Raw genomic sequence first — 27,245 nt, 5'->3', positions numbered from 1 at the left:
CAAGAATACTTCTGTAGAAGATGCTAGAAACCGTACAGAGGACCGTAAGTCATGGTTAAACTGTGTACTGCAGGTAATTATATTGTGAATAAAAGGGTCCATTTTATTTATACAGTAGCTGATTGGGACAATACACTTTTACACTGATTTTGGTGCTTATCTGCTTTGAAATATTAAAATAAATAAATAAATAAATAGTGGGCCAGAGGCTGTCAGACACCTGTATCTTGGGAAAGGGTCATTGAGTTTCTGGGCATTGTTTCCTGCTGGAGGGCCTGGTCTGTGACTTGGCTTTAGGTTTGGTCCTGCAATAGTTGTCTAAGAGCTGATGGACTGTGTGCTAGACTGCCCAGCTGAAAGTGGAGCAGCCTGCTTAGGTACTACTACAGCTGTCCAGACAGTAAATGAGTTGATCGTATGAAGTAGAACACAGCTGTTCTTGTTTCAGCTGATGTAAAGCTACTGAAGAGTGAGGAGTAAAAATGTAAAGTAAAATGTTTTGATTAAATAATAGGGAAAAAAATGTTAATCGTAATTTCAGTTTCTTTGACTATTGATTCCAAACTATTACAGGTCACAAGTTCACAGAAGAAGAAACTTTGTCATTTGTTGATGGTGTTTATTATTAAAATCAAACCAGTAGTCGCCTGGTCAGCACGAGAGTAGCTGAGTGAAGCCTACTGCATTTTGTTGACTGTTTCTGTATGTGGCTCTTGTTTTTTTTCAAAATAGCCTGTCAGAATGGGATGCCTAATTATAATAAGCATTGCTCCGGATAGCACTCCAAAAGAAAGTTATGCATGCTTTTATTTCTTGCTTAAACTAATTGAACTATTTATTTTCCTAGTATGTTCTGACTGTACTTTAAAAAGTATCGTGTCAGATTCCTAAAGGCTGCCAAAACTCCTGGTTTATATCCATCAATTTTAAGTCAACAGTTTTACAACAGTTACTCTGCTTGTTGTGGTTACCCACAGCTTGGCCTCATGAATAATGCTTCAAAATACTTGATAATTGCAGTATCCCCACACCTAACTTAGGCATTTCAATCAAACAAGAAATAGCTTATGGTCTATTCCCCAGCTGATTATAGCTTCTTCTATATTAAAAGGGCTACGCTTATAATTTACTTGCTTATGCCAGATGGCAAGTTCCTAATTAAATAAATTTCTCATGTGCCTAATTTTTCTGCTTGCATTTTGGCAAAGTTAAAATCTCGGTAGGGCCAACAGATTGCTGGGGTATATTGTTAACATTAATATTGTTATTTTTACAGTCTTATAGTGAATGGTAGCTCAAAAAATATTTGATGGTTCAAGAGCTGTGACTTGACTTTTGGCACTAAGGCTCTACTTCTTTACAAGTTCAGATCTTCAAAGCAGATTCTTAAAAATAGTTTGCTCTACAGTTCTATTCTTGCTCTTTAAAGGCTGTTTGAATTTTTTCCACAGGTCAGAGCACAAATTGCTATCTTATTACAGTGGTTGGTGAGAAAAGTTGTTTTTCCTTTTTCTGCTTCTTTTCCATTGGCCTTCTCTGTGTCTTCGTAGAACCTCAGGAGGGTAAAAATTCCTGAGCATCTCAGCTAAGTGCTGAGCTTCCATTGTATGCCTGATGAGGACAATCATCTTGATTGAGAGATTCTAGAGTAAGTACATCAATCTGGCATTCTGAACTGTGGTTCAGTACAGAATATCCGCAGATTGATCTCAGGAAGTCATCGCTTAAATTACACTTTCAAACATACCTGCATTTTGTTTACCAAAGATTGCCCAGGCCTTCAAGGTGAAGAGTTCTTTCTTTCACTTTTCTGTGAGTTGATGCTACCCATATGGTACCTAACGTTATGATTTTGAACTGGTAAGGTTTAGAAGTTACACAGAAGTGAGGGAGTTGGATTCTTGAAGGATCATCCAGAATGAAAACGGAAATGCTGCAAAACATTGTGTACTTCTAGTTTCCAAAATAATAGCTAATGTGTACGTGTGTTAGGCTGGTTTACTTTATAGCACTAAAAATGCTTATTATTCTGCCATTTTTCTCCTTCCAGTTTTTGTAATTTTAAAACATTAAGATCTTTTTCCTGACATTCTTTTGGTGAGTCATAGGGTGTAGTATGATTTTGAGTGCAAGATTAAGAGTAATCTGCTTTAGAACAGGACAATTTGTGAAATGTAAAATCATTAATCATTCACTTTTTTTATAGCATAGTTTTAAAGGGATAAAAAGTGCTTTGAGAACATGGCTTTTTTTTTTGTGGTTACCAAAAAAAACTCCCACAAATAATTGGTATTGGATAAAAGTTTTTTCCTACAGTCTGCGAGAAATGATTTCATTCAGTAACATTGGGAATATGTCTGATTTCAGAGAGTACTTAACTTAATTATAATGTGGCATGTATTGTGCAAACTGTTGAAGAAAAGTGTGTCCTTTTGTTCATTGAACTATCTCATCCTACTACTTAAGATGCTTCTTTAAATACAGGTGAATGTGGCAGACTGTCTAACTTAGGTTTTTTTTGTTCTTCTTACTTACTGTGATCGATTAAGAAAGACCTCATGGAATCAGAGAAGGTTGGTCATTGCTTAAGGACGTTGAAATATAGTTCAGAAAAGAAGACTTGAGAAAATGCAAGTTTATCAATGAGTAAAAAAGGCAGAGAGAAACACAGCAAAGGGGCTAGGTGCCTGCAGCTCAAGAGGAACAACCAAGATGAGAAATTGCTGCAAAGGCCAGGGAGCTGTGAGTCACATTTCATGAGTGATAAAATACAATCTTCCTTGATTCTGAAGGAAACTTCAGAGTTTTCTGCAACTCGTAAACTCATTGAGGTGACACATATCAGGTCTGAAAGCAAGGATTCTCTTTGAGCAAAGAGAAATGGGTAGGAAATTACTTATTTATAAACTTTCTTTGGTTTATATTCTGCCTCATCTTGCTGATTTTAGGTTCTCTACTAAATAATAATAATAATAATAAAATTATATTTTGTAATGTAATTGAGATTTAAAAACTTCTGCTTTATTTTGAGGATTTCACTGTAAGGGGAATATTTAAGCAGATACACTTTTAAGTTCTGTTTTATATGTGTAAATATAAAATGTTTAGAAATAGATGATGTAAACGTGCAAATTTCTTATCCATCTGGAATCTTCATTATTGCTGTTTTTAACTGAACATTTATTGGAATATTTGAACGCAGGCAGTCATGTAAAATGAAAAAAAAATATATTTTTTTTCTCAATTATTCCTAAATAAAATGTAGGGTACAGATTCAGTATATACTTACTGTGCTCACTCATTGGTTTATACAAACTTCCCATTTCTCTTGGACCCAGATTTAGTTAGATAAATGACCATATTTTACTTACTAGCTAAGACAGACATTTGGGTTAATTCCTACTAAAGTTTAGTTCATTTTTCTTTTCCTGTTTTCTTTTGTTAGCTTTTAAATTTCAATTCATGTTTTTAGAAGTACTTCTGAGAATTTGAAGGCTGACTCTGTGAAACAAAATGAAGAAGTTCTCTTTAGGACTCAACAAATTATTAAGAATGTTTTCATATAATTTATACTAGCTAGACAAAGTCTTACTCATTCTCTTTTTTTTTTCTTTGAGCATACATGCTGATCTGAATTATTACCATCCACAGTCACATTTTCCAGTGGCTTAACAAAGAAGCACTACATTAGCACTACACCTTTTCTTAGAAAGCTTTAACTAGTTGTTTATCTTTTTCTTACTGTTAATTAATGACTACAGTTTTAGGAAAATAAAACTTGTGCAGGTTCCTCCTATGGAAATAATTCAATACTCGCTTGCTCCAAATATAAAATTGTAATCCACTAAAACTTTCCTGGCATTCAGTCTGTCAGGGAATGAGCTCTGCAACCATGGTTCCTGTTAGTGTCCTGGCCAGAGCACTGTAATTTTCATGTCTCCACTTGGCTTATTCTAAATCTTTTGAAACAGGAAACATTTTTCTTTTATGTGCTTGAACTCCCAAGCCCACCCCACCCCTCCTCCCCCATGCTTCTACTTTTCTTTTGGGGAATATGCATGCTGGTACTTTTCTTGACTGGAAAACTATTCAAACTAAAGAAGCAGGCACTGAAGCACAGGATTTAAACTAGGCTTTCTGTCACGTTTTTATTTCAAGTGCAGATTAGATGTAGCTCTCTTGCTATGTTAGTATTAAATATATTTAATTATGTAGGTATTATGTATTAATATAAAATTGTTATAATACATAGATTATAATAGATGTAATTATTTAATCATAATGTATCCTTATGTATAGTGAAATATTAAATATTCTTGACAAATAACATAAAGTTTGATGATAAAGGAAAGTGGGGGTCTTTTTAAAATAGAAAGTCAGCTATACATCTGGTGTATCTGTAAGTAGGAAAAGAAACAAGAAAAAAGAATGGAGATAAAAGGAATAGCAATGAGGTTTCCCTGGAGCATTCACTTCTCCAGGCTGCACAACCCCAGCTCCCTCCCCCTCAGCAAGCACACAGCAGAGGTGCTCCAGCCCTCTGATCATCCTCGTGGGCCTCCTCTGGACTCGCTCCAACAAGTCCATGTCCTTCTTCCAAGGTCCCTCTGGATGGCATTCCTTGCCTCCAGCATGTCGACCGCACCACCCGGCTTGGTGTCATGGGCAAACTTGCTGAGGGAGCACTCCAACCCATTGTCCATGTCACTGCCAAAGACGTTAAATTGTGCTAGTCCCAGTACCGACCCCTGAGATGTAGTCAGTCAGCTTTCTGTTTGATGCAGTCAGATGACAGCCGTGCATTTGACTTGAATTCTTCAGAGTTCAGATATCCCAAGGCAGAGGATTAGAATATCCTGCTCTGGAAGTTTAGTGGGTTTGAGGCTTTTGCTTTACTTTTTAGTAAAGGACAAGTGATGTAAAAGGAAAAGTTCAGACCAAAGAACATAAAATATGGTTCTTTCTATGATGATTTCCGGTACTGTTGACTGTTGTGGAAGTTATTTGACATACATGTGCAGAATATAACTGTAAATACACTTTTCTACATGTCTCAGACTGTCTGCAGGTGGAGCTGAATTAGCATAGTAAATCATGCACCAAAATAAAAGTTCCAATGCACAAAAGTATGAACCCATTAAGTGGGCTTTAATCCATTGTCCTGTGTAGAATTGCATAGAGTTCCGTATAAACCAAATTATACATTTCTGGTTTTCTTCCTGAGAAAAAGCTAACAATTAACTTCCACAGCCAACATTAGTTGAATTTCATACCTAGTACAATAAAAGCATTCTCCAAATTGTAAAATAGGACAAAATCATTCTAAATCTGCTTGGACATTCAAGCTTTTTTTTTATTCTCTCTCTGCAGTATTAGGTTTGGCAACATCTTCTGCCTTCAGGATACTACTGTAGCAACATCTCTCCATGTCTTCCAGTCAGCATAAAAACTGCAGACTGCAAATGAGTCTTTCGCTTCTCAACTTGCTTCTTGAAAAGGGTCTATAATACTGAGCTTAAATGTTTGCTCCTTAAATTATTTTTTTTTTAAAAAGAAGTCTCATCTTACATCTATTCTAGTTCACCTGTCAGGCTTATTTTTGCAGAGTACAGCAGCGAGCACAATGTACACGTGCAGTTTTTAACTTGCTGCCTCACTGCTTAGCCTCTTTAAAGGCTCATGCAGAGTTAAACTCCCAGAAATAAAGGACTTATTTAACAAAAATATGTAAAGATACAATCCAAGCAGAAGATAAAAATTAATAAAACTCAAAAAATCCATAAAAACTACCAACAAACAACAAAACTAGCCCTCTGTTACAGTTTGAATCTGCTTGATAGAGGTGTGGAAGCAAGGAGTTGGGAGATAACAGCTGATGCAGAGATTGAAACACTGATAAGATGATTGGGAACAGACCCACAGCCAGCTGTTCATGTTCACATATGGAAAAATTTAGATGAAACCAGACACAAGGGCCTGCTGTGCACTGACACGCTGGGCAGTTGGATACTTATAAATAAGTCCTTTTATTTTTATCTTGTCTTGCGTAGTCATTTTGATATTTTTCTATATTAGAAGTATACTTGTTCATACGCTATTAAAACTTAACTATTCGGGGTTTCAAAGCTGTTTTGAACCTCCTTGTATGTGTTGGCATAATGAAACAGTCTGGGCAGGTGTGTTTTAAAGCCTTGTGTATTTGGGTTCCTATCACTTTCTGCTCTTAAGTTTTATTGTGTTTATATTCCAAAATGTTGCTTTTGGAATATTTTCCACCTTGTGTAAGTAACTATTTAAAATGATCACATTTTTATAGCTCAAATAGGTGCAACATTATCTCTTAAACACTTCTTTCTATTTATATGTTTAAGATTAAGTCCTTGTTTGGCTCACTGTTTTGCTCAGGTTTAGAAGATGACATCCCTTAATGAGATACTCACTTTAGCCCTATTCTTAGGAAGGAGCAAGGTCTCAGTCTATCCCAAAATGGCCTGCTCTCCTATCCCTTATAAATTTTTAAAAAAGCATAGCAAAGACATCTAAATCAAAATGCTTTGGAGAAGAACACTAGAAAAATTTGTTTCCATCATTTCTTGTTTCATACCATATTATACCTTCTAAAAGCAGTGGAAAGTCAGGAGAAGTAAAAAAAAAAAAAAAAAAAAACTCTTTTGAAAACGTGATGTTTCTATTGCATCATTACTCAAGCTCACAAGTGACTAACATGCACAACAAGAAGAATTAAAAAGATATGAACATTTTTCCCTCAGTTCTCAGCAGTCCAGAGATGACTAGCGACTAACTACCTTTTATATCTTTTGAACATTTGTTAATAAAATTATCCCCCAGTTTAATTCTTTGATAATTCAGTTGTGTTTTGCATTCAGTGTTTCTAATAGATATTTAGTTGTAGGGGGTTTTTTTGTTTGGTTTGGTTTGTGGGGTTTTTTTGTTTGTTTTGTTTTGTTTTTATTTTTTCATTTGATAACTCCAATAGGTGTAATATTTGATATGAATTTTATTTTTCCAAAGTATCTGCCATTTTATCATTAACATAAGTTGCTATCATTTTATTATTTGACCTTTCTGAACTCTTATCAAGGGATTATTTAATATTCTATACAGCAAAACTTGGTTTTATCTGCTGTTGTAGACCCTTACACATCCAATTTTAGCTATATTTGCTCTTTTCCATATGATCACAGTTGTTCAGCAGTAGAGGACTTCTGTTCTCAGTTAGATTCATTTTTAAGTATGGAGAAGGATATCTCTTGCAATGTAATTTTGGGAATACAAGAGGGTTAGGGTATCTTGTTTTCTTCTGAAGAGGGAGTGTTACTGACACTGACCAGCTTTTAGAGAAGTTGATACAAATAGGACCAAAGGACTTTTATGTCTCTTTTAGTTGGATGAATTAGTTAAACTGATACATGGTGGTCATTGTCTTCCCCACCACTTTGTTGTCTTTTACTTTGAGGGATGAGCAGTTTTTGAAATTTTGTAGGTATACACAAAATTTTGGTTAAAACTGTAAACCATTTATATAAAGAAGTGACATATTTTGATGTTAGAATATTCAAACCACAATTTATGTATCTTTTTTCATTGTTTTCTCATGGTGTAAGTTTTTGTGTACTTCTTGAAATTAATAAATAATTATGTTTGTATTATAAATCTGGAATTACAGGAGTTTATAATTACCTACTACTTGAAACTCAGCCTCTAAATCCTGTATCTGATTCTTGCTCTAGTTGGGCAAGTATTGGTATGAGGAGTCCTGTCAATGTGGAAGATAAATATGTTTGGTTAGTTACTTTTCCAAGACTAAGTTGCCAGTCAATGACTTTCAAAATCCAAACGAAAAGGAGGTTGGAAGCTTTTGGTGAGAAACAGGACATCAGGTTTCTTGGACTGGGACAATTACTTGACTCCAGGGAAGACCTAAGTTGGCATACAGATGCAATGAGGCCCATGACTTAAGTCATTGCTCACTACACTAACGCACTCTAATAGTAGATGGAATATTAACATTGCAAGAGAAATCTTTTTATTATTTTTCACATAGATTTTAGACTAAGATTTATTTCCCATTCACTATAAATAATGCTGATGATCCTGTTTTCAGTCCAAACAGGAGCTATGTGTCCAGTGGTTTTTTTTGTTTGTGTTCCATGAATTTTGGTCTATCACTTGTAAGATGCGGTCAGTTAAAGTACTCAGGAGGACAGTTGAGAATATACCCTGTTCTTTTCCCCATATCCATGAAAAATTTTCCTTTTTCTTTCTTTTCATTTGAATAGGAAGACAGCTGCCTTCAGATGATACAGAATTCACTGACAGTTGCTCTTGCTCCAATCGTGCTTCATGAGAACTTCAGAAGATACTAACTGAGGTATTTATTTGTTCTTTTCATTTTTAGAATTTCTACTTTGCAGATATTTGATAGGTAGAAGAACAGACAAAAGACATCAGGAATATAGACCAAGAGGAGTAATCAGACAGGGAAAATAGCACAGAAGTTCTGTCCATAAACAGCTACAGTGCCATGTAATCTAATCTCTTTCTATAGCTGGGCAGTATGTTAGGATATATATACATAAATTGAGAAATCAGTTAATTACAGATATGCCAAAAGGAAACCTATTAAAGTGCAGTTAAAATCTTGCTTTTGTTTTGGTCTTCTGTCCACTTTTACGTGGTCCTCTGCTTATCTCCGAGAATGGACAAACAGTTTTGCAAGAAATTGCTGGATTTGAATGCCCGATCACCTAAACGATGCCTGTCTTGAATCTTTCAAAAGCATCCAACATTTATAGGCTTCTTCCTCTCATACTTTTTTCATACAATTTTCAATTAAAGAGAAGCTTTTGTGTTAACACAATACCCAAATGTTTTCATCCCATTTTTCGTAAATCCATGACTCTAAATATAAAAGCTATTTTAAAGATGTTTATAAATATTTCATTATGACAACTATTTTTCTTTTTTGTCAGATACCAGTGAATTAATTCATTCGTATAGAAAAGAACTACTTCATTTGTGTATATAAACAATCTGATAAAGGATTAAAGGCCACAGAATTCATAAAAGAAAAAAAGTATCTTGTAAGCCTGTGATCAGTTGGATTTGTGTCAGTCCTAAATTTATGATCTGCAGCTGTTGAATGTCTGATAGGAGCTTCATCTTTTAGAGCATGATAACAGTGTGAGTGCAGTGCTAGAAAAAAGGAAACATTCTGCTTTGAGAAATAAAATTGTCCAGACATATGGATGATGATTACAATGCCTCACATAGCACACATCTACTGGACTTTTATTCAGTAAATCTTACAAATGTATGTTTTAATGGGTTTAAAACTGCAGACAGTTACCAGCATAGATTCTAAAGTATCATAGGTTGAACAGAAAGTCTGTGGTTCAGTGTTTGTATAGTCAGTTTAATGTTATCAGTGCAGGGCTGAAATTCTTGTTTTCTGCATTTGAAAACTCAAAGCTTAAATGACACGTAAGAATAATTTCTAAAAGATCATCTTAAAACATCTCATACATGAAACTTCTTTTTGTTTGTTTGTTTTTTTTTATAAGGCTCTTGGTATTTATATACATCTTTCTTAAATACCAAGAGTAGCTTAACTTTTGGGGAAGGTTAATAACTGTTAATGTAATTGTTATATAAAATTCATATGTACTATTATAACTATGTTATAATCTATGTATTTGATTTTTGAAAGGAACTTTATATACCAGCCAGTAGAATAATGGTTAGAATAGCATTAGTATTAAAAATAGTATTTATCAAAAAATGACTTAAAATTTAGTTGGATATTACACATGGATTCAGAAAAGAAAACAGAAGTCCTTTTGTTTCTATTTTTTATTTTGTGCTCTTAACAGCTATGCTAATAGTATTTACATTCAAATTCTGTGAAGTGCTGCATATTCTTAGATTTTAATAAAGCAGTTGGATTTTTTGATAAAACAGGTTGTGCCGTTTTAGTATGCATTATGGATTGGTTCTATCTTATAGTGGGACAGTTCATTTCTAGAGTCAGCACACAACCATTTTAGCAGTAGAATTGGCTGCTTATGTCACAGATTAAAATTAGCTGTGTCTGTATGCCAGAGCAACAGGATGGAATGTAAAACACAGCCAAACATGTGAGCAAATTTTCTTCCAGTGATATTTGGCCAGGCCTAAAATATCTTCCACTCCAGATTTGCAAGTAGTGGAAAAGTTAGACAATTCTCTCTTGGGAAGGGTCTGATTGTAGTTTATTCAGAAGTCCACATTCTTTCAGATCTCTAAGGTAAGTAACATATTTTTAGATTTCTTTTTATTCCATATTAAATGTTAGCATATTAATGATCAAATTGTTTTTGGTTTGGTCTTTGCTTAATCTATGGATATTTTGAACTTCGCTCCAATCTCATTTTCTGTGCAACATATCAGGCTTTTTCTGTCCTCAGTTAAGAATCACGTTGCTGCTTATATAATCCTTTTTAGGACCTAAATTTAAGTTTTAATTTTTATATAGTTATAGTTTTAGATTCTGTTAATTTAAGTATGTTTGTTTTAACACTTAGAGGTGGTATTAAGTTGCAAAGTATAAACTTGCACTTGTGTAATATTAAGAAGCTAACTTTTAGTACTTTTAAAATTCTGTACAGTATCTTAGGAGTACACACAGATATTTTTATACATATATAAATCTGATTTGCAGAAGTACATATCTGATGTCTGTAGTTTGAAGTTTTTCTCCATTTATCTATCACATACTGAAAGTTAAATTCAGTAAAGAATGGATTCCTTGCTTGTGCTGAACACTTCTTTTTGGCATGACAGTGTGATACTAAACTTCTGTCTGAGGAACTGTTATCAAAATGAATTATAACTTCTTTGGATGTGAATCTAGCTTACTTGCATTAATAAGTAGTGTAAAACTGTGTATACAGAACTCCTTTTACAGGTTTGTAGTCTCCTTGAATTCAAATACACTTTCTCTTGGATAATTTCAATGACTGCAAGAAAATGGCTAAGTAAATATCAGTGGGTTAGTGACATATTATCAAACGATTTAGTGGAAGATACTTGGTGTGTCTCTGTCAGGTGCTAGCCCTCAATATTTAATCATGCATCAGAATGAACTTTGTTATTACCAAAGTATAGGAATGTGATTTGACTGCATCAACACCAGTCACCTAACCTCCTTTTTACAGAGATACAGGAGGTTTTACCAGATCTAAAATACATTCTTGAGGAGGTGACGAATCATGTCCTGGCCTCTCCATTTTCCATGGAGGGGGCCTAGGTAGCTCTGGCTGTTATGTATGATTAGTAAGGTGAATTCTGGTCTGCACAGCTACATCCAAATGGGTGAACTGTAATAACTGTGTGCCATAGAGTCCTGGAAGGTTTCACTTAGTTAAGGTCGTTGCAGTTTTTGGTTGCAGTGCAAGAGTCAGCATTGATGCTACCTTGGCTAAGCTGAATGTCCGTTTACCACCTAAACAAAGGTGATACACATGTATTAGATACAGACCTCCTTTTGATTACATAATGAAAAACAAATGATCCTGTTACATCACCTAAGAGTAAGAACAACAGCATGGAATTAAATTAAGAATCAAAGGCTTCAAATTTCTGTGTCTCTGTGGCGCAATGGGTTAGCGCGTTCGGCTGTTAACCGAAAGGTTGGTGGTTCGAGCCCACCCAGGGACGGGCTGTGAGGTTTTCTGGGCGTGATCTTATGGAATATGAGCCTGGCAAACAGCAGAGTCATGACCCTCACCTTTAGAAGAGCCTCTTTTCAGTTCTCTGAATCAGGGAACTGATCAGATCTTGAAGGACACTTTTCTTAGAGCACAACAGCTGTCCAGCCCCGTGTCTAAGAAATCAAGCACGGAGGGCAGGAAAATGGCACGGCTCAGCAAGGGACAGCACTGCTGGGCAAACTACAGTGTAAGAGAGAAATGCACAGGCAGCGGAAGCAGGGACACGGGGCCTGGGAAGAGCACAGGGATGCTGTCTGCACATGCAGGGATGGGATCAGGACAGTCAAGGCACAAATGGAACTGAGCTTGGCAAAGAATAAAAACAAATGACTCTATAGGTACATTGCTCAGAAAAGAAAAGCCAAGGAGAGTGTTCCCAAACAAGAAGGGAGAACTGGTAACGACAGACATGGAGAAGGCTGAGGTACTCAGCAGGTTCTTTGCTGCAGCCTCCACTGCCAGTCAGGCTTCCCACAGCTCTCAAGTCCCTGAACCTCTGGGCAGGGGCTCAGGCAGCAGTCTCTCCCACCGCTGTAAGCGAAGAGCAAGTTTGAGACCACCTGATGGAACTGAACAGGTACAAGTCTATGGGGCCCAAAACCGTGCATCCCAGGGTCCCGAGGGAACTGGTTGATGGAGTTACAAGCCTCTCTCCATCATGTCTGAAAAGCCCTGGCAGTCAGGTGAAGTCCCCGGTGACTGGAAAAAGGAAAACATCACTCCAGTTTTAAAAAGGGTAGAAAGGAGGACCCAGGGAACTACAGACCAGTGAGCCTCACCACTGTGCCTGGGAAGATCGTAGTATCATAACATCACAGTATGGTTTAGGTTGAAATGGACCTTAAAGACCATCTAATCCCAATGGCCCTGCCATGCGCAGGGACACCTCTCACCAGACCAGGTTGCCCAAAGCCCCATCCAGCCTGGCCTTGAACACCTCCAGGTATGGGGCATCCACAGCTTCTCTGGGCAGCCTGTGCCAGGGCCTCACCACCCTTTTAAAGTATAATCATAAGGTTCCAATAATAGAAGATAAAATACTGAAATAAGTTTGTAATTACACAAATATGTGTGGCCATACTTAATGTTGAAGATCTTCATGCAAAAAAATGTTGTTATTAATGGGAAAACAGTTTTCAGAGAACAGTTGAAAGGAAAAAAATGAATAAATTGTATCATACAAACCCAAGCCTCTGCCAAAAGTCAGAGAATAATTTTCTGGCCATATAAATTTCCTCTTTTTTGAGCAGCATTTGAGATTTATTCCAAAAGTAATGCCTTTTGTATGAGATTCAAATCACAGGTTCTGACATCTTGCAGTTTTTAATTGTTTTCATGTGTTGGAATTAAATAACCTGGATTTCCTGTGGATTTAACTCTCAAAGTTGATTCTCTTAGATGTTTAATGAGGTTACTGGTGGTTTTCCATAACAGGGACATGTACAAGGTGTTTCCTCATGCAGGTGTTCTAATATTTAATGTGTCTTCTTGTCCACTGCAGTCTCTCAGTGGAGACTTTAATCGGCTTTATTCTACTGTTTTAAGTCTCATTTTCTTGAAGCTTATAGCAATGTGTGATTACATCCTAAATTTTTCAATGATTCTAATATCTTTTGGGAAATATTTTGCAGAATATTCTCATTATTATTATTATTATTGTTGTTGTTGTTATTATTATTATTGTTGTTGTTGTTGTTATTATTGTTATTATTATTATGTACTGGTCTTGATTACTCCTCTCATTGTTTTAATAGTCGATCCAATCTGCAATGTTTCAGATTTCAAGTTTGTTTCAGTACATGGAGGGCATCACAGTTTATCCAAATAAGATATGTCATTGGATATTGGTAGTTAATAGTATTCTCCAGTCCCTGCTGGCCCACTTAAAGTACCTATAGATCAGTAAGAATTGTCTTTATTATGGGGCTTGAATTTTACTTGGAAAAACAAGGAAGAAAATGGACAGATTGAATGTTTACAAGCAAAAAGTAACAGGGAGGATTATTTTAATATCAGCATTCCCTGGGGGCTGAAAAATCACAGGAAGATATTTGGGAGACTGGTAGAAAAGGTTGTAGTTACTGTTTGCCTGACTGAAAGTTTTCATTTGTTGATTGGGGTCTGGCCTGAATGCCAAACAAGAGAGGGAACATGTTGAACACTCCCAAAAGTCAGCATGGATGAGGCAGATGAGGCTATATCAGATTTGGTTCCCTCCACATAGAATCATAGAATGGATGTTCATCCTCTGATCATCCTCATGGCCCTCCTCTGGACTCACTCTAATACTTCCATGTCCTTCTTGTGCTGGGGGCCCCAGAGCTGAACGCAGGGCTCCAGGTGGGGTCTCACGAGAGCAGAGCAGGAGAGAATCACCTCCCTTGCCCTGCTGGCCTCGCTGCTTTTGGTGCAGCCCAGGATACAGGTGGCTTTCTGGGCTGCAAGCGTACATTACAGGCTCATATTGAGCTTCTTGTCAACCAACACTCCCAAGTCCTTCTGTTCATAGCTGCTCTCAATCCATTCTCCACCCAGTCACCACCACATTCCTGTAGTAGTATGCAGGTAAGCCTTGTACCTTCTTGTCACACTGAAAGGCTTCTAACACATATTCCTGTTCCACAAAAAGACAGTCATATTTGAGGGCTAGAGCTGCATGTTTACCCAGAGGGGACCCTCAGCCAAGTTTTATGTGATATGGATGAAGTTTTATGAAGGATGTATGTGGTATACAATTTTACATAGATGGAGACAGCTTTATGTAGTATGGACAGCTACACAGACCAGGATAGGAGATGGTACATTTTTGCTGCTCATGCTACGTTTCATTTTGCGTGATTTCATGAGTCATTTAACAACTATGTTCGGTGCATGTAAGAAGATAATGCTGGTAAGCAGAAATGCAGTTCATTTAATGCATTAGCATAACACAGAAGAAACTGTTAAAAGTTATACTTGATAAAACCATTGCTTGTGTTTATCCGAGTACCCCAAATTCTTTTTGAATTTTATATTTCATTGAAATTCTGTTAGTAAAAACTTTGAGTCTGTGAAAAGTACTTTTTAAAAAAAATAATAAATAAAAAAGAAAACATTTATTTCCATATCTTTTATTAATTTTGCTTTTAGTTAAACAGTTATTGAACTGATAGTGCTGTGATTCACAGCTGGTAATTTGCATTGTTAACTGATTTTAATTATATTTATGGAAGATAAAGCCATATCCCCTTAGTCATACTGAAAACATCTAAAATGCTAGCTAAATTAAGAACATTAAAATTACTGTCATCCTGTATCAGAAATGCTCAAGTACCTAGTAAAACATGACTTTAACTCAGGAGAAAATTCAAACCTGTAAGTCTAGAAACTTGTCTAGAAATAAACTTTGAATTTGGGCTGTTGAGTAAGTGAAACATAAATGGCTAGATAGTAAAATAAGGAAAGTAAAGAGTGCAGAAAGCTAAATTATTTTTTCATCCTTTGCTTTATCAGAAAATTTAATTTTTGATACCTTTCCATTCACTTTGTGACTTTCTTCAACATTCCCTAGGAACTTTCTGTCCCTATTTTACAGTGTCCACTTATGTTTTAGTTTTCTTTCCTGAGTGTACCCATTATTTAGCCTTTTCCTTTTATCCTCAAGTCTATTCAGTATTGAATTTACTGTACCAAGATATAGCACCATGTACCTTCATTTTGTAATAAAATTGCACATAGAACATTGTGTAGACTTTCCAAGAATCTGAGGTTAGAAAGCCTAATTTGTGGCTCTTTCTGTTCCTGGAGAAACGCTTAAATGAGAAATCACCATTCAGTGAAGTAAGTTGTTCTCTTGAAATAGGAGTCTAATTCAACCTGTAATGCATGTAGTAAGCAGTCTGAACATGCACATAAGTGACAAAGAACCTTTCTTAACAGCATATCAGAATCTGTTCTTCAGCATGACATACAGTTTTCTTTGGACCTACAAGAAATAGTTTAGGTAATAGGTCTTAAGCCTCTAATTCTGTTTTCACAACTGTGATACAAATTTCAAAGCTCTGAAACTAGTCAGTTGCTCATTGTTCATGGTCACAATTGTAAATAAAACTGTAATGGGTGCATACATAGCAGAAAGCAATTAGTAGACTTTCCTATTACTTTATTCCAAGTTTGTTTTTTGTTTTTTTTTTCTGGGTTGATTCTCTGATCTCAGACTATAAAAACTGATGGAAATGTTTAATCTGAATTTAAAAAGACAAGTTACACACATGCTCTATGAATGTTTTTCCCATATACGTCCAAAGAATGACTTTAGAAACTAGAGACGTGCTTCCTGGACAATGTAATGTGCTTGTTCTTTGATCCTAACAGAAAATGTTTTCAATTTTCCCAAAGTAAGATCTTTACAATTAAGAAATATGCAAAATGTAAGTCTTACTTTTCAGATCACAGTATTAGATTTACTGATATAAATCAACTTTAATGGAAAGTTAGGAATTTTAGTAATAACCATTTATTTCCATTTCAGTTAAAATATTTCCTATGAAAAATTTCTACTTTGAGATACAAAAAGTGTATATGTTGTTGAATGAGAGATTTTCCTCTGGTTTATTTTGAAATGCATACATACTTCACATGCACTTCTAGCTTTTGTTTATGCTTCATTTGTTTTTACAGCTTAGTGAAAGATTAGCTATGTATTTTATAACTCTAACATCGTACCTGTTGGTTTTAATCCAGAAAGTAACATATTGATCAAAAAGAAGTATTTACACATTTTACTGTGTTCTTCATCTTCTGTGTTTTTGCATTATTGCTTTGTCATAGTCACTGAAGAAACATAGAGTCGGTTGCTACCTAAACATGTGAAGTCAACATCACCAAAAAAGGCTTCTGCTGTACATGTCATTTGATGATTTCCTTATGTTTCTAATACACATTTAAATGAATCTGTTTTCTCCTGTGTAAATAAAAATGCGTAATAAAGCCTTTATGTCCAGGACTGCAGTGCAAAAGAAGCACATCAGTTTGTGTTCACTAACATTAAAAATTCATCAGAAAAGGGCAGACATCTAAAATATATAATGAGACATAGTATAAATAAGAAAGTATTTTGCTTCCTTCACTACTGAAAAGGAAAGTGAATTTTGAAATTGTAGTTTAGTTACATGTTAAAAAGGCACAGTTAAGGCTTTCTAGATGAAAAGTCAAATAATTCTTGTTTCATATTTTTAAAATCCTGTCTGTAATCAATCACTTAAATTAGGACGGGAAAACACAAGGATTTCTAGCCTCTGCATCTAGTTCCATTGCTTTTTTCTTTAGCGTATTTCCAACTTATGATTCAAAAAAGCTTCACAGAGTAGCATTGTATCTCCATTTAATATGCAAAATCATTTAACAAGGCTAAATGCACAACTTTTCAAGGCTCTCAACCAACACAGGACTGCACTGGAGAAAGGATTTAGTGGTATTTTTATACATGAGAACCACCCAAACCTGTCAGGTTGTTTTTTGTGGTAAATGGATATCAGAGAGTAAAAAGAGTAGTCAGAGAAGCAAACATGTAACATGCACACAAAAATGAATTATATGTTTTCCTGTTCATTTGTGGAAGAAACTGGAGAACTTTCTGTGCTAGGACCCCACTTTATGGAGTACTCAACAAGGGATCTATTTCAGACTGGAAGAACTATTAAAAAGCTTATCTATATGGGACATACAGATAAAATACATAGTAATATTTCAAAATCAGAAGATATTCACTGAAGACCTCTAAAAGTACTCAAGAATGAAATAGGTGAATTATTAGTGGTGGTAGAAGGCCATTTGTGAAGGCTGGGAGAATCCTAGATTAATCTAGTCCAACCTTCTGCAGTACTTGATGAGGAACTTCATAGCAGACTCTTAGCAGAACATCACTTGTCCTTTGATCTGTCTCCTTTGATCCTTTCCCATAAACTCTTGAATGTCTCCTTTTCAGTTTCAAAGCAAAACTGTATGCGTTTGACTCATCCTTTTGCACAGAATGCAACCCTTCTCCACCGTGCCTCCCCAGCCTTTCTCTCCTGAGTGCTTCTAATTCATCCATTGCAACTCTCCAGTCATGTAGGCTATCCAAGTGTATTTCTGTAAGTCCAGTGGGGTCATTGCTCTAAGACTGTGCATGGACTTCTAATTGCTGTTGTTTGTTTCCTGTGCTGTTTTCATTCATGTACAGACATTGGAGATGTGCCCCAGTTATGCTGCTTTTATAGAGAAAGGGACAGAGCCTTCTTCATCATGCTGCCCCCCATGCATTCATTTCTCATAAGGATATGGCAGCACTCCCCTGGTACACCTAGATTAAAGCCTTCAACAAGTTACCAGAAATGCTCTTTCCCTACTTGGTCATATGGATCCCATCTCTTCTAAACAGTTCTCATTCCTCTGCGATTTCTGTGGTCATAAAAGCCAAAGCTCAGCTTTTGACACCAGCTGAGCAACGAGGTGTTAACTTGCAGAATGTGTCCACTGCTATATGAACCTTTCTTTTTGACTGGAAGGGCTGGAAAGAAAAAGCAGCTGGCCCTTTTGCCCTTCACTTTCCCCCAGAGGTTCATAGTCAGGGTCATGCTCAGCGTCACCCTTACAAGTATCATTGCTGACCACGTGATGAGCCCCAAGGGCCAGATAAGCCTCAATGTTCCCTCTGCAACACCCTAGGTCTGATCATGCAGCAAGCAGCAAAACTCCAAAAACATCAGGTGAGGTCCGTGGATGGGTGTCTCGGTCCCCTCCTAGGGGAAGTCTTCAGTGATTGTCATCACCTGTCACTTGCTTGTGCGGGTTGTCACCCTCCTTTCTTTTTTTTTTTTTTTTTTTAACTTAGCTGAAGGACATTTCAAGACCGAATGACTGGGAACGAAACTGGCAGTGATCAGTGCTTACCACTGGTAAGTGGTAAGCATAAATCACAGAATCACAGAATCATCTAGGTTGTAAGAGACCTCCAAGATCACCGAGTCCAACCTCTGACCTAACACTAACAAGTCCTCCACTAAACCATATCACTAAGGGCTACATCTAAACGTCTTTTAAAGACCTCCAGAGATGGTGACTCAACCACCTTCCTGGGCAGTCCATTCCAGTGCCTAACAACCCTTTCAGTAAAGAAGTTCTTCCTAATATCCAACCTAAACCTCCCCTGGCGCAACTTTAGCCCATTCCCCCTCGTCCTGTCACCAGGCACCATCAGCTTCGTTGCCCTTCTCTGGACTCACTCGAGCACCTCGGTGTCCTTCTTGTAGCGAGGGGCCCAAAACTGAACACAGTACTCGAGGTGCGGCCAGACGAACGTGCTAACCGATTGTGCCACAGAGACTGTGCTGGGGAGCAGCACTGCAGCCACCACCCTGAGCCCAAAAACTGCACTCACGTCACGGACAGGATTCGAACCTGTGTGGGGAAACCCCATCGGATTTCAAGTCCAACGCCTTAACCACTCGGCCACCGTGACTCAAATGTGGCTTCCTGGTTTGCTGTTTCTCAACACTCCTTCTAGATGAAACACCTGCCAACACAGATTCCCAATTTGTCTCAGAATATTATTGCTGTAATCATAAAAGATGTACTGTCTGTTTGAATATCTTGTCTGAAGTGCTTCATGATTAGAGCTAGTGAGGGCCAGTCGTTCCCGTCCCATGGCTGTTTGTAACATACAAGAATTCCTGTGTGGGATAACTCAGGGGAATCATAAGTCAGGTGTTAATATTGGTTGATAAGCAGAACATAAAGACAGAAAATCTGCTTACCAGGGACTTCATAAGCTACTTTATATGTACCTTGCCATACTTGAGTCATGGTCTGACACTGGATTTTTAGGGTGGTTTTTTTTGGCCCCTCTTGTTTGAGCAAAATAGCTAGTGTAGGTAGGCCTGAATAGCTTCTTCAGTGGAAGATACACAGGGTTATATACCTACAGATTAAACCTGTCTTGATATTTTGAATAAACAAAAAAGCAATAATGGCAGTTTAAGCCAAAATGTACCCCTTTTTTATTGTACTTGCTTAAATGATGCCTTTTTTTTTTAGGTAAGATCACCTACTCAAGAGTTTTTCAAAGGAACAGTCTCTTAGGAATAAGTAAAATGTAAGCTAGGCAAACAGAGACCATCAGAAGTTTGCAAGCAACCAGGGAAGAATGCTTTAAGTTACAGTTCTTGAACAGGAGTACAATGTCCCCTGAGTTTAGACTTCCAGAGGTACTTTGGGCTTGTTCCTAGTCCATTGTCATGCAAAGTCAGATAGTCTTGCTTAACAAACAAAGGTAATTTCTTACAAATACATTTCTTCTGTAGTTGTCTGGCAACTGCTGTATGTTTCAAGACTTGCTAATGATGCTATAAATCCAAATGAATGAGATTTTCTCTGGAGGACAGCAGAGATTTTAATAGATAAGTGAGAATACTGAAATAGTTCCATAGAGCAGTCTGGAAATGAATGGCAGACTCACATTTCCTCTTTTTTTTATTTTTGTCTGACACTTTCTTCAAGGTCTGAATATATTGCTTTGGCAAGTGCCACGAGTTGTGGTGTAAAAATATGTTATCAAGAGTAATAATTTGAATTTCATGAAATGTCAAATTGTTCATTGGGCTACATAGCCTGATGGAGCTACGACATGATGCAAAACAGTTCACTTCCTCTGGACACTCAGAAGGTGACGACAATCTTTTTCTATTTCAAGTGAGGAATTATTCCCTTTTATAAAATCAAGAACATTTTTCTGAGGCAAATATTTGAAACTGCGTAACAGATGGCATTCTTGTTCACCACACAGGGATTTTATAATCTTGTAATCTCCTCAAAAGAAAGTTAGTGCAATGTCCATTGAATTTAATCCGTGTAGGAAAATGATTATTGCTTACTATTTTGGAACTTCTTACTATTTGGTTCAATATATTTAATTAAGACCATTTATATGGTGTCACAAGCTCTTGTTAACACAAACCAATGAGGGAGAAATAGTTTGCTTAAGTGGACAATGAGGATAACGCTTACTTGAAAGGAGCCGAATTTTATTTTCTTTTTTTTTTTAGTATGCCACATATGTGCTAGCAAAGGCTAATCCTCAGCTTTGAAGGCAAATGGCATGACACAGCTTGCATCTGTGTAACTCATTTTCATCCCCAGCAAAACAGAGTGCTCCTCTGGGAGCCCTCCTCTGTGCTATGACCAGACCATGAAGTGGCCATAGCCGTGTCTGGCAGGGTGCCCAGTGGCACAGGCTGAACTATTCCAGGAGGCATGCTATCGGTTGGACAGTATGGATGTTCACAGAACATACCTTAACCATGTGTAGTTTACTATTCTAGTTGTGACGTACGAAAATTCTTAGCACAGAAAATGTCCTTGGTTAGCAAATGGGTGACAACATGTACCAAGTATGCATTTTATACCCTGTGAAAATCTGTCTGAATTTACCTCAGTTTTTAACCCCAAAAATGACAGTTCACCATCCCTGAAATAAATGTTTCAGCTAGTCTTTTAAGCTACGCTCGTACTTTGGTATCTCACAACTTTTCTCCAGACCAGATTCATGTGCAATCACCACAGAATGACTAATTATTCTTCTCTAAGGAATATAGAAATGAAGCACAGTTCTTCCTGCAATAGGTTTGGGTCTGGAAGTTGGATATGAGAGCTGAGACCTTTCTCTCACCACCTCTGCTGGAGTCTGTAAGGAAGATAGAGGAAGACTTGATTTTAAGGCAGAGGAAGAAATGGAAGAAATGCTAGCAATAGATGTGACAAAAACGTTGGAATTATCAATAAATGTAAAGATTAAGAGAACAAAAGGAGAGGAGGTATATTAAGATATAAATAATTGAAAACACGGAATAGTTGGACAACTATGTTAAGAGTAGTAGTCAGAGAATTAGACTGAAGGGTAAGAATCTGAGAAGACATGAGAAAGAAAATTGAGACTGTGTAAAGGGAAAAAGGCAGATGCTAAGACTGTAAGAAGGTAGAGAAGGAGAAGGAGATTCAACAAAACCTGGGAGAAGCAGCTGATTGGAGAGGAGACGTAAGTCTGTTTAAAATAAGTAAGAAATGGAGAGTTAATTGAATGGGCGAGGGAAAGACAAAGAACACAGGTAAGGATAGCTTTATATGGAAGAGCTGATTCAGTTTCTGGAATACACAGAAATAAGACAATCCCACCACCCAATGGTCAGAAGGGAATCTGGGATTCCTTAGCATTCTCACTGTCCCACTGTAAATAAATTAGGAAGGAAGTGAAGTGATCTGCCAAAATATCTGATTCTCCCCTAGTACTGGTCCATATACAGGATCTCCATCCAGTACTGCAACCAGTTTTACCAAGATTTGTGTGCTAGATCTAAAGATTCTGCAGATGAGTCAGTTCAATGTAAATAGTATGTCATATTGGTTTTTCTTTTTCGTTCTTTTGTGATTTTTTTGTGTGTGTTTTTGTTTGTTTTTAATGCAGAAAGCTACATGAAAGAGAAATTGAAAGACTAGGGCTTTCTAAAGGCAGCAAAGTCGAGTATGTAAAGGTTAAAAAAAAAAGTCCAAATTAAGAGCTAGATCCCTACTAGTACATTCACATGCACCTGTGGAACAGTCAAAGGGTTATCTGGCATCCACACTATAAGCTCTCTAATTCTCTTAAACAGAGTAGCCACATCCATATTATCACTTATAAATTATAATAAAGCAATTACAATGTTAAATGTCTGCTCAGTGTATTTACAAAAGTGCTGCCTTTCCAGCCCATACAGATGTTATGATGGTTGGCTTCAAGCAGGGGTAAGGAGACTGGCAAGGAAAGAATTATTTCTGTTTCCTCTTCTCCATAGGTTTGTAATTACTTCATCTATTTTTAAACATCAGGGTTTTTTTAGGGTAGAGGAGGACTTACTTGTGAGTTAATTTGTGTTCTTGGCAAAGAATATCTTGTGTCTAGTTCAGGAACTGCTGGCTGTTAGACTACAAAATTCCCATCTGCTTCAGTGCTAGTTTTCTGGGATTTAGTATATTCTGTTACAGGAAAAATACTTGAATTATTTCTTCTGTACTTAAGGCTTGAAGAGCTGATTTGTGTAAAAAATTGCATTAATTTAGTAAACATTTTCAGTTTAAGTATTTAAGTATTGTAGAACCACAAAAGTAATAAACTCAGAGAACAGAGATCAAAAGAGAACAGTTTGAACTCCAGTATTGGAAATATAATCAATGTATGAAAAAGCAGATCAATAAAAGAAGGGTCAATATTTTTTTATATAGTACTTTAATAATTTACAAGACTTTGCAATGATACAAATTTATTTTAATAAGTATCTTTTCATTAGAAACATGTTCTAGTACTTAGTTCATGCTGGTTTATTTCTCCTTTTTTACCTTTATTTCCATGAATCTTAATTGGTTAAAAAATATTTTTTGTTGAATTTTAATCTCCATGATTATTACATGATATTAATGTAATATTCCTGTAATATTAATGACAGGACGGGGGAAATGGTTACCTAAACTAAAAGAGGGGATATTTAGTTTAGAGGTTAGGAGGAAGTTCTTCACACAGAGGGTGGTGAGGCACTGGCACCGGTTGCCCAGAGAAACTGTGGATGCCCCATCCCTGGAGGTGTTCAAGGCCAGGTTAGATGAGGCCCTGAGCAACCTGGTCTCGTGGGTGGCATCCCTGTCGGGAGGGTAGAACTAGATGATCTTTGAAGTCCCTTCCAACCCGAGCCATTCTATGATTCTGTAATTACAACTTCAGAATATTTTCAAAGATATTATTAAGTGCTGAAATCAATCAACTTCTCATATCAAGTTGTGTTGCCAGTTGTTCCTATTGCTGTTGACTGTCTGACTTCGGGTAGTTGTGTTCCTAGATGTTGGTGTGACTATATATCTACTTCTAATTGTCATGTTTTACTTCTGATTTCAACTGATTGTTATGCTGCCTAATATAGTTATTTTTTAAAATTATTTAAATTGGGTGCCTGGGTTACATCACATACCATAAAAACATAAATTATATGTTGTAGATGGTAAATATCACAACCTCGTCTGGTAACTGAAACAGTTCTTTGGTTTTACATATATGGAGTTATGCTTTATATATAATAAGGTATATAATATATAATTTTATTATTTGTTATTTTATTCGGAGTTATGCCCATTAAGGTGTTTTCAAAGTACCCTAAAAATTCAATGCTAGACTTTTTCAATGAGTTGCCATACTAAAGACTGAACAGAAAGGCCTTGTCTAAATTCCGTGTAGTGTGCATGTCTGTTCTGAATAAGAAAATCATTTAGCTGTTACTGAATAAAAGCAATAAAATCCCAGTGAAAAAAAAAAAAAACTCCCTCAGAAAGATTATAGTAAAAATTCAGTAATTTTGCCAGCCATCTTCTGTCTGTTTCTCTTCTTGCAGTTTCTGCTAATACCTGGATCACATTGTAAAGATGTATTACTTGCAAAGCATAAAAGCCCAAAGGGAAACCTTCCACTTTGACCTGAAGAAAAGCCTTTTGATACCTGGAAAGATCAAATGATCAGAATAAGAGAGCTGCAGTATTCAGTTCTCCGTGTAATTTATAATCCTGTAAAGACTATCATTTGATAATTAGGGGTGGAAACATTATAAGATCCTCAAGTCATCCTTGTGGTTTTAATTTTGTTTTGTCCTTTCTAGTGAGAAAGCCCTTTACATAGTAGACAAGATGAACACGGTTCTTATTTTCCATACAGACAGGATTTTTATTAACTTTAAAGAACAGAATCATAGAATGGCTTGGGCTGGAATCATAGAATGGCTTCCTGCTTGCAGTTGAAAACCATTCCACCTTGTCCCATCAATATCTATGTGTGTAAAATGTTGTTTGTTGTTCTCCATCTTTTTTATAGGCCACCTTTAAGTACTATAAGGCCACGATGAAGTCTCCTTAGAGCCCTCTCTTCTCCAGGGATGAGCAATCCCAGCTCCCTCAGCCTGTTTTCACAGAAAAGGTGCTCTAGCCCCTCGATCATCTTTGTGGCTCTCCTCTGGACCCACTCTATTAAGTCTACATCCTTCTTGTGCTGGGAGCCTCAGACCTGGATGCAGCACTCTTAGTGGGCCCTTATTTGTGTAATTACAAACTTATTCCAGAATGGATGAATATTGTATCTTCTATTATCGGATCTTTATGATTATATGTAAAAATTAAAATACAACCTGCTTTTTAGCACTGACTTTTCAAACAGGAAGAAGTTGCATGTTATTAGCAAAGCCATAAGAGTTTAGAAAAGATATTTTGAACGGCTTCCTCTAATGCTGGGTTTAATTCAGAATCACAGAGTGGTTTGGGTTGGAAGGGACCTTAAAGACCACCCAGTTCCAACCCCCCCAGGGACACCTCCCACCCGACCAGGCTGCCCAAAGCCCCATCCAGCCTGGCCTTGAACACCTCCAGGGATGGGGCATCCACAGCTTCTCTGGGCAGTGCGTTCCAGTGCCTCACCACGCTCTGAGTAAACATTTTCCTCCTAGTGTCTAATACAAATCTCCCCTCTTTAAGTTTAAAACAGTTCCCCCTTGTCCTATTGCTATCTGCTTGTGTAAAAAGTCTTTCTCCATCTTTTTTATAAGTGTCCTTATGTACTGAAAAGCCGCTATTAGGTCTCCCCAGAGCCTTCTCTTCTCCAGGCAGAACAGCCCCAGCTCTCTCAGCCTTTCTTCACAGGAGAGGTGCTCCAGCCCCTTGATCATCTTTGTGGCCCTCCTTTGGACTTGCTCAAACAGCTCCATATCCTTCTTGTGCTGGAGGCCCCAGCCCTGGACGCAGCACTGCAGGTGGGGCCTCACAAGGGCAGAGCAGAGGGGCACAATCCCCTCCCTCCACCCGCTGCCCACCCCTCTGTTGGTGCAGCCCAGGACGCAGTTGGCCTTCTGGGCTGCAGGCACGCACTGCTGGCTCGTGTCGAGCTTTTCATCCACCAGAACCCCCAAGTCCTTCTCTGCAGGGCTGCTCTCAATAAATTCCTCACCCAGGCTGTACTCACGTCTGGGATTGCCCCAGCCCAGGTGCAGCACCTTGCACCTAGACTTGAACCTCATAAGGTTCACATGGGCCCACTTTTCAGGCTTGTCCTGGTCCCTCTGGATGGCATCCCTTCCTTCTGGTGTATCGACTGCACCACTCAGCTTGGTGTCATCTGCAAACTTGCTGAAGGTGCACTCAATCCCACTATCTATGTCATTGATAAAGATATTAAACAATATTGGTCCCAGGACAGACCCCTGAGGAACACCACTCAGCACCAGCCTCCACCTAGATGTTGAGCCATTGACCACAACTCTCTGGGTGCGACCGTCAAGCCAATTCCTTATCTACTGAACAGTTCGCCCATCAAATCCATCTCCCTCCAATCTATAGTTCAGGATGTCATGTGGGACGGTGCCAAAGGCTTTGCAGAAGTCCAGGTAGATGACATCAGTCAGTGTTCCCTTTTCAACAGATACAGACACTCCATCTTAGAAGGCCACCAGATTGGCCAGGCACTATTTACCCTTGGCAATGCCAGGCTGGCTGACTTTGGATCATCTCCTTGTCTTGCATGTGCCTTAACATTGCTTCCAGGAGGATCTATTCCATGGTCTTTGCTATGAGGGTGGTGAGGCCCTGGCACAGGTTGCAAAGAGAAGCTGTGGATGCCCCATACCTGGAGGTGTTCAAGGCCAGGTTGGATGGGGCTTTGAGCAACCTGGTCTGGTGGGAGGTGTCCCTGCCAATGGCAGGGCCATTGGGATTAGATGGTCTTTAAGGTCCATTTCAGCCCAAACCATAGTGTGATGTTATGATAGTACGATCTTCCCAGGCACAGAGGTGAGGCTCACTGGTCTGTAGTTCCCTGGGTCCTTCTTGCTACGCTTTCTAAAAATGGGAGTGATCTTTCCCTTTTTCCAGTCACCAGGTATTTCAGTTGACTGCCAGGACTTTTCAAACATGATGGAGAGAGGTTTGGCAACTCCATCAACCAGTTCCCTCGGGACCCTGGGATGCACGGTTTTGGGCCCCATAGACTTGTACCTGTTCAGTTCCATCAGGTGGTCTCAAACTTGCTCTTCGCTTACAGCGGTGGGAAGGACTTTGCTCCCCCAGCCACCGCCTAGAGGTTCAGGGACTTGAGAGCTGTGGGAAGCCTGTCTGGCAGTGAAGACTGAAGCAAAGCAGTTCTCCATGTCTGTCGTTACCAGTTCACCCTTCTTGTTTGCAGACGGCAATACTCTCTTTGGCCTTTCTTTTTTAAGCAAGGTAGCTCTAGAATCACTTTTTTTAATTCTTTGCATCCCTTGCCAAGCTCAGTTCCATTTGTGCCTTGACTGTCCTGATCCCATCCCTGCATGTGCAGACAGCATCCCTGTGCTCTTCCCAGGCCCCGTGTCCCTGCTTCCGCTGCCTGTGCATTTCTCTCTTACACTGTAGTTTGCCCAGCAG

At 37.9% G+C, this 27,245-nt stretch overlaps 1 protein-coding gene across 6 annotated transcripts in view; it reads left to right on the top strand.

The window, feature by feature from the left end:
- SGCG (sarcoglycan gamma) overlaps nucleotides 1-27,245 on the top strand; it is a 144,817-nt gene that overhangs the window by 32,631 nt on the left and 84,941 nt on the right. For 4 of the 6 annotated variants that reach the window (XM_083804380.1, XM_083804379.1, XM_083804378.1 and 1 more), the window contains exon 2: nucleotides 8,301-8,392. The gene's annotated coding sequence lies outside the window, so the exon portion shown is untranslated. Of the gene's footprint in view, nucleotides 1-8,300; nucleotides 8,393-10,038; nucleotides 10,307-27,245 lie in introns of those variants that run through there. The other 2 variants (XM_083804381.1, XM_083804377.1) reach the window with 2 other exon arrangements.

This window comes from Anser anser, assembly GCF_964211835.1.
Source record: "Anser anser genome assembly, chromosome: 1".
NCBI classification, from domain to species: Eukaryota; Metazoa; Chordata; class Aves; order Anseriformes; family Anatidae; genus Anser; species Anser anser.
The sequence above is the reverse complement of the archived record's forward strand: the minus strand, read 5'-3'. Positions and strand labels throughout refer to the sequence as shown.